This window comes from Schistocerca serialis, chromosome 10, assembly GCF_023864345.2.
Source record: "Schistocerca serialis cubense isolate TAMUIC-IGC-003099 chromosome 10, iqSchSeri2.2, whole genome shotgun sequence".
NCBI lineage: Eukaryota > Metazoa > Arthropoda > Insecta > Orthoptera > Acrididae > Schistocerca > Schistocerca serialis.
This window is the reverse complement of record NC_064647.1, coordinates 222209981-222223055: the sequence shown is the minus strand read 5'-3', so window position 1 is coordinate 222223055 and position 13075 is coordinate 222209981. Positions and strand designations below refer to the sequence as shown.

General features: G+C 39.5%; 2 protein-coding genes across 7 annotated transcripts in view; both read left to right on the top strand.

Moving 5' to 3' along the window:
- Window positions 1–13075, top strand: part of LOC126425040 (transmembrane protein 50B) — a 515390-nt gene that overhangs the window by 233741 nt on the left and 268574 nt on the right. The window lies entirely within an intron of this gene.
- Window positions 1–13075, top strand: part of LOC126425042 (uncharacterized) — a 189069-nt gene that overhangs the window by 128661 nt on the left and 47333 nt on the right. Inside the window, exon 1 of one of the 5 annotated variants that reach the window (XM_050087948.1) lies at window positions 6847–6871. The exons of the other annotated variants lie outside the window; for them this stretch is intronic. The gene's annotated coding sequence lies outside the window, so the exon portion shown is untranslated. Of the gene's footprint in view, window positions 1–6846; window positions 6872–13075 lie in introns of those variants that run through there. 5 annotated transcript variants of the gene reach the window in all.

Sequence of the window (13075 nt, the reverse complement as noted above, 5' to 3'; positions counted from 1 at the left end):
GAATGGATCCCCTGAATCTGTTCTAGGTAGCTTTCACTGAAGGCTTTTAGTAAAGTTTCACAGAATGTCTTACCACACCAACCACTAACAAAATTGTAATTTCCCCAATTAATTGTTGGATGATTTGTCTTCACCAATGATCAGTGTGATTGGGTAACTGGAGTACAAATGAACTGACATTTTCTCAGAACTGTGTGGTTGCAAGAGGAGATGATTCTGATGGGCGATAGGACCCAACTATCATTTTGTACCCACCCCTAACACTGAGTCTTGTCCAATCAGGCTCACATACAGTTTCAATTTCTACTTCAGTGGATCTTAGTTTTTTGTCTACAGTGTCAAATACACCATCACCTTTTTCCATTGCCTATCCTTTTGGTATACATTTAATTTTTCCTCAAAATTCTCACTGTTGTCAATTTCAGGTTTCAAGCGGCTTTCATTGAGCTTCATTGCTTTTCACGAGCACTTCAACATCTGGCACTTAGTTATGAATGCTTCGGCAGTTTACCACCTCTCACATGTGGGAGGCATTCTTTTTTTTTTCTCCCAGTGTTACACTTACACTTCTGGGTTACCTACAGCCCCTGGATGGAGAGCCGCCTAATCTACAGTCAGTAACCTGAGAAGCAGCCTCTGATGTGTAGTGCACATCTGACCTATTTAAGGGGACCCTACAGTTCACAACGCTACAGCACAGGTCCAGGAAGCTGCAGCCTCGCTTGTCACAGAACTTCCGAAGTGTCTGGTTCAGTCCTCCCACTCAACTCTCACCCGAAGGGCCACGATCAGTTCTGGAGACAATGCTGCATATTCTGAGCTTTATTGAGACTTAGTGCACAAGGCTGGTCTCCTCAACTTTCTCTGCCAGTCGCTGGAATGACCCAAGAGTCACTTCAGTGCCCAGACGAAAGGCAACATGTGTTCCAATGTGCACCACAATCTGCAGTTTGTTGCACTCTGTTCCCTAAATGGCTGCTGGAATAGCCTCACACTGAGTGCACCTGGTGTCCTTTCCTGTCCCTCACTGTCATTTCCCGAAGGGATACAATCATTCACCATACTTCTGGATTGCCAACAATTTATAGAACCCTACCCTTTCATGCTTTCCCAAAACAGGTGAAGTGAGTCCCACTGGCTCAGTTTGTTTCAGTGATAGATGGCACTTCAAACTAGTAAGTCATGGGGATTGGTATAACACCCCGAGTCCTCACTGGCTCACACCCACTCTGTACAGGATGCCTATATCCGCCATTGACACGCTACTTGCAGTAAAGTGGACGAGTAATGACAGATGCAGAACTGTCTGCAGAGGAGACAAGATATACACCAGAGGAGTGTACTTAAGGTACCTCTAGTACAGTTACCACAGGTACACAACTCTCGGCAGCTCTTCCAACACACTGATTCACCGTAGCTGACAATTGTTTTACAGCAGTCAGGGTGATTTCCAGCTGCTTACAAATTTTAACCAACTCACCTCACGTCTGAGAACAGCATTTATAGTGGAGCTGCATTTTGGCTGTTGCAGTGTATTACAGGACAGTGAACAAAGGGCTACAAATTAAACCTGCTCATTATTTCTTAATCTGAGCTAAAAAGGTGCTAATTTCCTATAAGGACTGAAGCAGATACAGAAAGAGATTTCTGTTAAGGCAACACAGACACGTGGTAGTATTTACTAGTTTCCTAAAATGTTTTTACATTTACTACAGTTGTTTGCAAACTGGAAAACAGATTTATGATGAATGCAGAGAATTTATATGATTACTGTTATTAAAGGGAAAATGAGATTGTATCACAAAATGTTAGTTAGAATATCTGCTACAGTAAATAAAACCCCAGTTGCTTGTAGATAATGCAAAGCAGGATTGTAGCTTCCAAAAATGTTAAAATCCACAGTTGTTAGCATTGATACACAATGAAATTCAGGGGTGATATATACTTTGGCAGAACTGTGATCCACAGATGCTGATTTCCTACGAATTAAATAAGATACCAAAACACTGGTACCACTAACTTACGAAAATGTAGTTTTGTAATTGTCAGAAAACTCTGAAAGTGACCTATTTCTCATGTAATTAGACAAGGAATTAGCAAAAGGATGTTAAGAACGATAGCCCTACTGTCCTTGAAAATTTTGAATACCACAATCTAAATTCATCCTACAATTGACGATAACACTAGTTTTCACAATATATCATAATACAAACAGCTATCAGTAAAGTAAGTGAAGGATTACGCAGGACAAGTGATGCAAACAAGAGCACATGCAAATACAGAACTTAAAATTGACACACAATCTTGTGCAAGCAGTCTCAAACAAGAGAAGATTCGGAAGCTGGCTTTTATATGTAAATAAAAGTGTGTATTGCACGGGTTCTTCACTTGGCTTATTCTGTGCAGACTTCTACATTGGGGTGCCGAAGAACAACACTGCAGCGTAAGTTTATGTAGATCAATATAACAAAACTGTGCAACAGCAACAACAAAGCACATCATCTGTAACTATCTTCCTGTTACTATCACAACTTCTCTGATTGTGACCTTGTGCCATTAAGTGTCCCTAAATTACACGTGAGAATCAGCATTATTACACCATGCCTCACACACATGGGGTTTAACATTAACGCCAGGGACCATAACAGCAGGAATTATCCCCTCCTTAATTACAACAGCATCAAAATATTATTTGCCATTATCCCATATTTTTAAAATAATGAATTGCAGATTTTTATGAGATCCATTGACCTGTTACTTGCCTATTTCAGTTTAATGAGAAATAGTGGCTAACGAAACAGTACCAAGGCTTAGTATATGAGGAAAAGCATTTTATTTTCGCAAAGGGCAATTTTTCCCCCATATGTCTGATAGACTGAAGCAGCTTCAGAAGGGCTCAGGGTCAGTATTACTCTAGCTAACTTGGCCACAACAGCCAATGAGGTTACAACCTCGAAGAACTTTGTACATCAGGTGCAGGATGAAATAAGTTTAGAAGAGACACTTGAACATCTCTCATAATTTTTTTGGTGCTGACCAATTCAGTTTTAGTGAAGGGGACCTGCAAGAGTAGTAAGTCATCAGTTGGAACATTAGCCTTATTTCCATTACATCTCATAATACTCTAGGTACAGAAGTAATATACAGCTTTGTTAACGAGTTCGAAATGAAAAACATAATTGACATTTTATCAAAAGGCAGGGAATTAGTTCACAAAGTATACTAGGTCTTACTGCTTTGGTTATTCAGATGTAACAAGGCTACAGTTAATGGTTTTTCGTATTACAAGTATGCATAATGCATTCGTCCCACATTACACTGTCGCCCCAAAAATTCTTTACCAAAAATATGGTACATTAGTATTACGTCAATACGGTAATAAACTTTGATTGTTTGTACCTTGATAATAAATGAGATACTCCGAATACTGTATTTTTTAAAAAAATAAAGGCATTACAGTTCAAAATGTTGCCAGTTTTGTCATGGTTGTTGTGCTGATGTATGGTTGTTACCACTATATTCCTTAAAATTGTCACAAAAACTTCAGAAATAGGATGTTTGTCTGCATCTTTAAATTTTCCTTGTAGCAACAATATTTTGCAACATAATATTGGTTACCCTTTATATTTGTGAGGATTTGAAATGATCAGATACTTGCAACAATACAAATTATTTGAGCTTGCTGAAGTTCTAGTAAGGAGAGAACTACAAAACCCGTCCCCATCCCTGTCACTGTGAATGAAGTTCATCATGATGAAAACTACGAAGAAAAATATTTTTTCACATTATGCTACTACTTTTTGTTGCTGGAAATCCAGATGTTCGGTTCGAACCTGGTGCTCTACCATATCAATACATTCAGCAACTGGGTTGCATTATAAGGCAGCAGCAGCGTAGTGTGCTGGAGCTGGTAACGACCATTGATAGCTGTGAATTATGTGACATTCGTATTAATGCAAACGTTTTGTTATGAAATTTTCGTTTTATGGGGTTAATTAATTAATTGGGCACACAAGGGTACACACAATAATGTCAACCATTGAGCAGGATAGGCATTAATTATTTGCTTCATGACCAGTCGTTGCCAACATCAGCACAGTTCGCCACCACTGCCTTAAGGGGAGTTGGAATGCCCTATCTCGCCAATGTTAAATTTGCTAACTTTGTGTACCTTTTTCTTTGGAACTATTATCTTCAGAACTTTGAAATTCTGGCAGAGGTTTTCAGCATATATTGTGAGCCCACTGAACTAGAACCAATGTTTTCTTTTTGTTGGTATAGTATTTATGAATTTTTTACCATTAAGCCATTTTTTATTGGAAAAAGTATAACATAAACTTCCCTAGTTCAGAGAATAAGCCAGTTCTTGTCATGATTCTAGTTCAGTGGCCTCTTTGAACTGTTTTGCAGCATTTCTGAAAATTTGAATGTTGTTGGTTGAGTGGTTTATGAGATAAAGGTACATGTAACACTAAAAATGTCAAATGCCAGAAAATGCGATTAAAGTAATTTATTATGAAAATTCACAAATACCTTTTATTCTATTATCAAAAGTGTCCAGCAGAGTAATCAGGGTCATCTTCTAGTTCTTCTTCTTCACCTAGAAGCTTTCTTCTCCTTGCTGCCCTTGCTTTTTTTGTATTAAATTCAGCTGCATACTGAGCCTTCCTTACTCGCACGCTGTCCAGAAGCTGAAGACCTCTGATGGTGTTGATACCAGGAGCAATGCCGAGCCTTGCCATGACCTTTAGCCTACCCATATGACCATCATTGAATGAAATAACAGCATCACTGACTCCCCATTTCAATGTTTTTATCCCAACAAATACATTCTTAGGTACACGAGTCCAAATGAGGTTGTTGAACGACTCGTTTTGATTCTGGGTACAACCATGAAGACATTTTCGCAGAAGATCAGGATGCCCCAAGTCTCTATATATTGGTTTAATTACTTCCATAACAGCCAATGGAATATAATTTTTATGGTGATAAGGATCCCCAGTAGCTTGAGATTTTCTATAATTGCACCATGACTGAGGACCATCTGGACAAGCAAAATGTTGAGGATTATCATCAGTTGATGATCGATGTAAATATGTGGCCCATACAGCTTGTCTCATTTCCTGCAAATTATTTGCATTATTTCTTATTGCCATACCATAGTATTGTTGTAATTCATTTATAATTTTATCTGACAGGCGACCTCTAATGGTTTTACCATCTGACAAAATTTTGTCCTTCAGATTCTGTTTCAGTTTCCTTAGACGAGTGCCCATTCGTTTCTGAACATGACCGACACATTCTAGTTTAGTTATTGTCTTATTGACATATGGCATGGATTCTGTAACACTTTTGTATGCCTTGGAGTCCCCATCTCCAAGGAATTTTGTGTAAAATACTCCCCGTTCTTTTTCTGATCTGCTAAACATTTTCACAGCAGCGGCAGCCTCCATGCCTCCACTCGTACCTTCATAATTCTTGCTACATATGTGAGCTGCTTCTATCTTACCAGATGCACAATGGTAACAATGTTTAGTGAGCACTTCATAGTCCAAAACTTTACCGCTGTCCACACTAGTAACAGTAGCAACAGCATTTTTGGATGTGTGACCCCTTTTCTGCCAGGTTCCATCAAAAGCAACAGGGATATCTGGGTTTCCTTCATTTATATATTTTGCTTCACTGGCAGCAGCTTTCATTGATAAATCTGCTACAGACTGAACAGCATCTCCTATCACTTCAGTGTAATTGTCAATTTTAGCAGGTGGAGGTGGAAGATTCATTATGGCACAAAATGTTTGAGCAGCAGTATGTCCTTTACCAATTGCTCTCATTGCATACATTAGCCTGATATTACTCTCAAACAAATTGCTACTGCATGTTTTAGAGCTCCAAAAACAGGTCTCATTTTCACAACTGGCACAAACTATAGCAATTTTGCAGGAAAGTCCTATAGATTTTGTTATGTTCATATCAAAAGAACCTCCACAAAGATTACAACACAAACATTTCTTCATAAACTCAGTAAAAACAGGAAAGTCGACTAAAACATATTGTTCATTAGAAGCTTCATCTGTAATTTCACTTGCACAGTTTGATAACTTCTTTTTTGATGCACTGGTGGGCGTGTCTCCTTCACACATCTCAGCTGTACAAACGTCAGAACTTTCACCAGCATCAACAGGTGCTGAAGCAGAATCACTTGAACAAACGTTATTTGTAAATCTATTACCGCGAAACTTTCGCTTTTTAAATAATGATGCACTCCTAGGCATCGTAGAAACTACGCACTCACCACTGAAAGTCAAAACAAGACAGATAACAAACTCCAAATGAGCGACAAACTAAACTCGAGGCTCAAAACAAACACTCACAGATCAAAAACTGAACAATAAACACAGCTAGTCGTAAAAACAATGGTACCTATGGAAGGATCAAAGATTCTACAACTGAAGAGTGAAATCCACAGCCTTCTATATGTAATGTTTTCGGAAATGCGAAGATTTAAATGTGTACAAATCACAAGATGGGTAACTTTGCTGGGCGCACATGTAATTTTGAAAAATTAAATAAAAATACTTCCAATTGGAATTTCTTAACAAATTTTGCACCATTTTAAGCAGAAAATTTCAAATTAAGTTATAAGGTTAAAAACTGAAAATGTGAATTTTTTCCATTTTCCGGCATTCCAACTCCCCTTAAGAAAAATTGCACCTGACAGTTAAGATACATTGTTGCAACCCATTGGTACATAGCACGTTGGGACCCAGTGTGGCTGCCCTGAAAAACAGACCATACCACCCTAGTCAAAGCTTAATGGTGATAGGGTTGGCGACACTGCAGCAAAGTGTAGTCACTGATTTCAGCCGAGGTGAAGTGCACAGTTTTATTCTGTCTTGTTCTATGCAAGTGTGAAGTGTGATATTTTTCTCATAGCGTTTTACTGTGGATTGGTTGTAGTTGTACACTTGCGGGTACACGAATGCTGTGTTTTGTTCACCCCCCTCGCCCCCCGTAGCAAACTAGCGTTCATGTGTTAGCTACTAGATGTATAAATTATGTTAGCCTCAACTGAGTTAGAAAAAGTGAATAAATCTAAATGGGCATTGATACATCATTCGATGTTTGAGTTGTGAAGCCTATGTCACATAGATCTCATTACTATGCTTCAATTGGTATTGTAATAATATTGTATTGTTGTTGTTATTTATTGAGCATCCATTTTATCATATACAATGATATCGGAGTTGACATGTTACATTGAGTTTGTAATTATACAGTAAATTAATAACATAGGCCTACAGTGGTAAACCCTAAATAAATTACAGGGTGATGAAAAAGTCAGTATAAATTTGAAAACTGAATAAATCATGGAATAATGTAGATAGAGAGGTACAATTGACACACATTCTTGGAATGACGTGGGGTTTTATTAGAACGAAAAAAATACAAAAGTTCTAAAAATGTCTGACAAATGGCTCTTCATCTGATCAGAATAGCAATAATTAGAATACCAAAGTAAGACGAAGCAAAGATTATGTTCTTTACAGGAAATGCTCAATATGTCCACCATCATTCCTCAACAATAATAAGAATAGGAATAATGTTGTGAAAAGCACAGTAAAGCATGTCCGGAGTTATGGTGAGGCATTGGCGTCGGATGTTGTTTTTCAGCATCCATAGAGATGTCGGTCGATCACAATACACTTGCGACTTCAGGTAACCCCAAAGCCAATAATTGCACGGACTGAGTCTGGGGACCTGTGAGGCCAAGCATGACAAAAGTGATGGCTGAGCACACAATCCTCACCAAACGACGTGTGCAAGAGATCTTTCACGTATCTAGCAATATGGGATTGAGTGCCATCCTGCATAAACATTGTACATTCCAGCAGGTGCTTATCAGCCAGGGTGGGGATAATGCGATTCTGTAACATCTCGGTGTACCTCTCACCTGTCACGGTAGCAGTTACAAAACTAGAATCACCCATTTCCTCGAAGAAAAAAGGCCCGATAACGGTAGATGTGGTAAATGCAACCCATACCGTGACTTTCTCATTGTGCAATGGAGTCTCCACGACATTTATAGGATTTTCGGTAGCCCAAATTCTGCAGTTGTGGGCGTTGAGACCCTCGGAGCATGAAATGAGCTTCATCGGTCCGCAACACGTTACTCAACCAATCATCTTCCGCCATCTTTTGAAACGCCCACACCGCAAATGCCCTCCGCTTCACTATATCGCCAGGTAACAGTTCATGATGCCAATTGATTTTGCACAGACAGCATCGTAGGGTATGCCTAAGTGACAACCAGACAGTAGTGTATGGAATGCTGGTCGACGTGTGACTGCACTAGCACTGACTTCTCCGTGCATAGACGAACCCGCTACAGTCTCCATTTATTCCTGAACTGTCTCAGCAGCATTATGTCTTGTGCTCAGTCGGCCACTACGGGGTCTATCGTCTAAACAACCCATGGCTTCGAACTTCGAAATCATTCTCGCCACAGCTGCACTTGTCAACGGACCTTTACCCCTTCGAATCCCCTTCCTATGGCGATAGCATCGTAATGCTGAACTAGCACATTCCCCATTTTGATAATACAGCTTCACTAAAAGCGCCTTTTGAGGTAACGTCAACATGCTGCGACTCCTGGCGCATCTGATTCTCTCTCTTATTACAGCTCCTTTTATACACGATTGTCATGCACAGTCAGTGACGGTTTGCTGTCCAGTGCCATCTGTTGGACATTTGGTGAACTTTGTTTTTTATTTTGGTTCTAATAAAACCCCATGTCATTCCAAGCATGTTTGTCAATTTTTACCTCTCTATCTACATTATTCTGTGGTTTATTGTTTTCAAATTTATACTGACTTTTTGATCACCCAGTATATCTCGTGCAGCGTATAGAAGAGAATAACAGAACAAACAATAATTAATTTATTATAGTGTGTACAGGCAGACTATTTTCATACGTTTTTTCAAATATGAATTATCATTATCATTGACCACTATGTCACTAGGTTCTGAAAACCCATGGACTCTGTAACACTGTAAAAACATTCTCTTCCCCCCCATGAACCATGGACCTTGCCGCTGGTGGGGAGGCTTGCGTGCCTCAGCGATACAGATAGCCGTACCGTAGGTGCAACCACAACGGAGGGGTATCTGTTGAGAGGCCAGACAAACGTGTGGTTCCTGAAGAGGGGCAGCAGCCTTTTCAGTAGTTGCAAGGGCAACAGTCTGGATGATTGACTGATCTGGCCTTGTAACAATAACCAAAACGGCCTTGCTGTGCTGGTACTGCGAACGGCTGAAAGCAAGGGGAAACTACAGCCGTAATTTTTCCCGAGGGCATGCAGCTTTACTGTATGATTACATGATGATGGCGTCCTCTTGGGTAAAATATTCCGGAGGTAAAATAGTCCCCCATTCGGATCTCCGGGCGGGGACTACTCAAGAGGATGTCGTTATCAGGAGAAAGAAAACTGGCATTCTACGGATCGGAGCGTGGAATGTCAGATCCCTTAATCGGGCAGGTAGGTTAGAAAATTTAAAAAGGGAAATGGATAGGTTGAAGTTAGATATAGTGGGAATTAGTGAAGTTCGGTGGCAGGAGGAACAAGACTTCTGGTCAGGTGACTACAGGGTTATAAACACAAAATCAAATAGGGGTAATGCAGGAGTAGGTTTAATAATGAATAGGAAATAGGAATGCGGGTAAGCTACTACAAACAGCATAGTGAACGCATTATTGTGGCCAAGATAGATACGAAGCCCACACCTACTACAGTAGTACGAGTTTATATGCCAACTAGCTCTGCAGATGACGAAGAAATTGAAGAAATGTATGATGAAATAAAAGAAATTATTCAGATTGTGAAGGGAGATGAAAATTTAATAGTCATGGGTGACTGGAATTCGAGTGTAGGAAAAGGGAGAGAAGGAAACATAGTAGGTGAATATGGATTGGGGGACAGAAATGAAAGAGGAAGCCGCCTGGTAGAATTTTGCACAGAGCACAACATAATCATAACTAACACTTGGTTTAAGAATCATGAAAGAAGGTTGTATACATGGAAGAACCCTGGAGATACTAAAAGGTATCAGATAGATTATATAATGGTAAGACGGAGATTTAGGAACCAGGTTTTAAATTGTAAGACATTTCCAGGGGCAGATGTGGACTCTGACCACAATCTATTGGTTATGACCTGTAGATTAAAACTGAAGAAACTGCAAAAAGGTGGGAATTTAAGGAGATGGGACCTGGATAAACTAAAAGAACCAGAGGTTGTACAGAGATTCAGGGAGAGCATAAGGGAGCAATTGACAGGAATGGGGGAAAGAAATACAGTAGAAGAAGAATGGGTAGCTTTGAGGGATGAAGTAGTGAAGGCAGCAGAGGATCAAGTAGGTAAAAAGACGAGGGCTAGTAGAAATCCTTGGGTAACAGAAGAAATATTGAATTTAATTGATGAAAGGAGAAAATATAAAAATGCAGTAAGTGAAACAGGCAAAAAGGAATACAAACGTCTCAAAAATGAGATTGATAGGAAGTGCAAAATGGCTAAGCAGGGATGGCTAGAGGACAAATGCAAGGATGTAGAGGCCTATCTCACTAGGGGTAAGATAGATACCGCCTACAGGAAAATTAAAGAGACCTTTGGAGATAAGAGAACGACTTGTATGAATATCAAGAGCTCAGATGGAAACCCAGTTCTAAGCAAAGAAGGGAAAGCAGAAAGGTGGAAGGAGTATATAGAGGGTCTATACAAGGGCGATGTACTTGAGGACAATATTATGGAAATGGAAGAGGATGTAGAGGAAGATGAAATGGGAGATATTATACTGCGTGAAGAGTTTGACAGAGCACTGAAAGACCTGAGTCAAAACAAGGCCCCCGGAGTAGACAATATTCCATTGGAACTACTGACGGCCGTGGGAGAGCCAGTCCTGACAAAACTCTACCATCTGGTGAGCAAGATGTATGAAACAGGCGAAATACCCTCAGACTTCAAGAAGAATATAATAATTCCAATCCCAAAGAAAGCAGGTGTTGACAGATGTGAAAATTACCGAACTATCAGCATAATAGGTCACAGCTGCAAAATACTAACACGAATTCTTTACAGACGAATGGAGAAACTAGTAGAAGCCAACCTCGGGGAAGATCAGTTTGGATTCCGTAGAAACACTGGAACACGTGAGGCAATACTGACCTTACGACTTATCTTAGAAGAAAGATTAAGGAAAGGCAAACCTACGTTTCTAGCATTTGTAGACTTAGAGAAAGCTTTTGACAATGTTGACTGGAATACTCTCTTTCAAATTCTAAAGGTGGCAGGGGTAAAATACAGGGAGCGAAAGGCTATTTACAATTTGCACAGAAACCAGATGGCAGTTACAAGAGTCGAGGGACATGAAAGGGAAGCAGTGGTTGGGAAAGGAGTGAGACAGGGTTGTAGCCTGTCCCCGATGTTATTCAATCTGTATATTGAGCAAGCAGTAAAGGAAACAAAAGAAAAATTCGGAGTAGGTATTAAAATTCATGGAGAAGAAATAAAAACTTTGAGGTTCGCTGATGACATTGTAATTCTGTCAGAGACAGCAAAGGACTTGGAAGAGCAGTTGAATGGAATGGACAGTGTCTTGAAAGGAGGATATAAGATGAACATCAACAAAAGCAAAACAAGGATAATGGAATGTAGTCTAATTAAGTCGGGTGATGCTGAGGGAATTAGATTAGGAAATGAGGCACTTAAAGTAGTAAAGGAGTTTTGCTATTTGGGGAGCAAAATAACTGATGATGGTCGAGGTAGAGAGGATATAAAATGTAGGCTGGCAATGGCAAGGAAAGCGTTTCTGAAGAAGAGAAATTTGTTAACATCCAGTATTGATTTAAGTGTCAGGAAGTCATTTCTGAAAGTATTCGTATGGAGTGTAGCCATGTATGGAAGTGAAACATGGACGATAAATAGTTTGGACAAGAAGAGAATAGAAGCTTTCGAAATGTGGTGCTACAGAAGAATGCTGAAGATTAGATGGGTAGATCACATAACTAATGAGGAAGTATTGAATAGGATTGGGGAGAAGAGAAGTTTGTGGCACAACTTGACCAGAAGAAGGGATCGGTTGGTAGGACATGTTCTGAGGCATCAAGGGATCACCAATTTAGTATTGGAGGGCAGCGTGGAGGGTAAAAATCGTAGAGGGAGACCAAGAGATGAATACACTAAGCAGATTCAGAAGGATGTAGGTTGCAGTAGGTACTGGGAGATGAAAAAACTTGCACAGGATAGAGTAGCATGGAGAGCTGTATCAAACCAGTCTCAGGACTGAAGACCACAACAACAACACAATAACATTTTCAAGATCATTTTTAAAAATGATGCTTAAGGGAAGAGCAGTAAAGAGGATTTTGGGGTGATATATTGCACTTTGTGATATTGGGCTGTATTGAGTGTTTCTCTGTGGAAATCATTCCTGGGTCTTGTTGGGTAGTCATGGCACTCATTATTTAAAGAAGAAAATTGGAGCTGAGATTTGAAAAAGCAGATACTTTCGTAGATAAATAAAGATGGAAGCGACATTATTTGAAATTCTTTGAAAATTTACCTGCAGGGCTCTCTTGGTGCAGCCCCTTTCATTATTCTTAATGCTTGTTTTTTGAGTAATGAATGACCAGTTTGCCAGACTTGAATTACCCCTAAATAAGACACTATACCGCAACAGACTATGCATAAGAGCATGATAAGCACATATTACTGTTTTTTTCACTGCAACAGTTTTTCAGCATTCTGAGTATGTAGCAGCATTTACTTAGCTTTTTATTGAGCATTTCAATATGTTTATCCCACTTTAGATGCTCGTCTAACCAGACACCAAAAAATTTTGTGTTTGAAGTTTGTAAAATCTTCTGTTCACAAAGTTTCAACCTATATTGGGCTTTACTTTATTCGATACGTGGCTGAAATTCATCCCTGCTGTGTTTTTTTTCCTCATTTACAAATAAACAGTTATCTCTAAACCGTTTTCCTGCTTCTTCTTTTGTTATTTCTACTTTGTGTTGCAA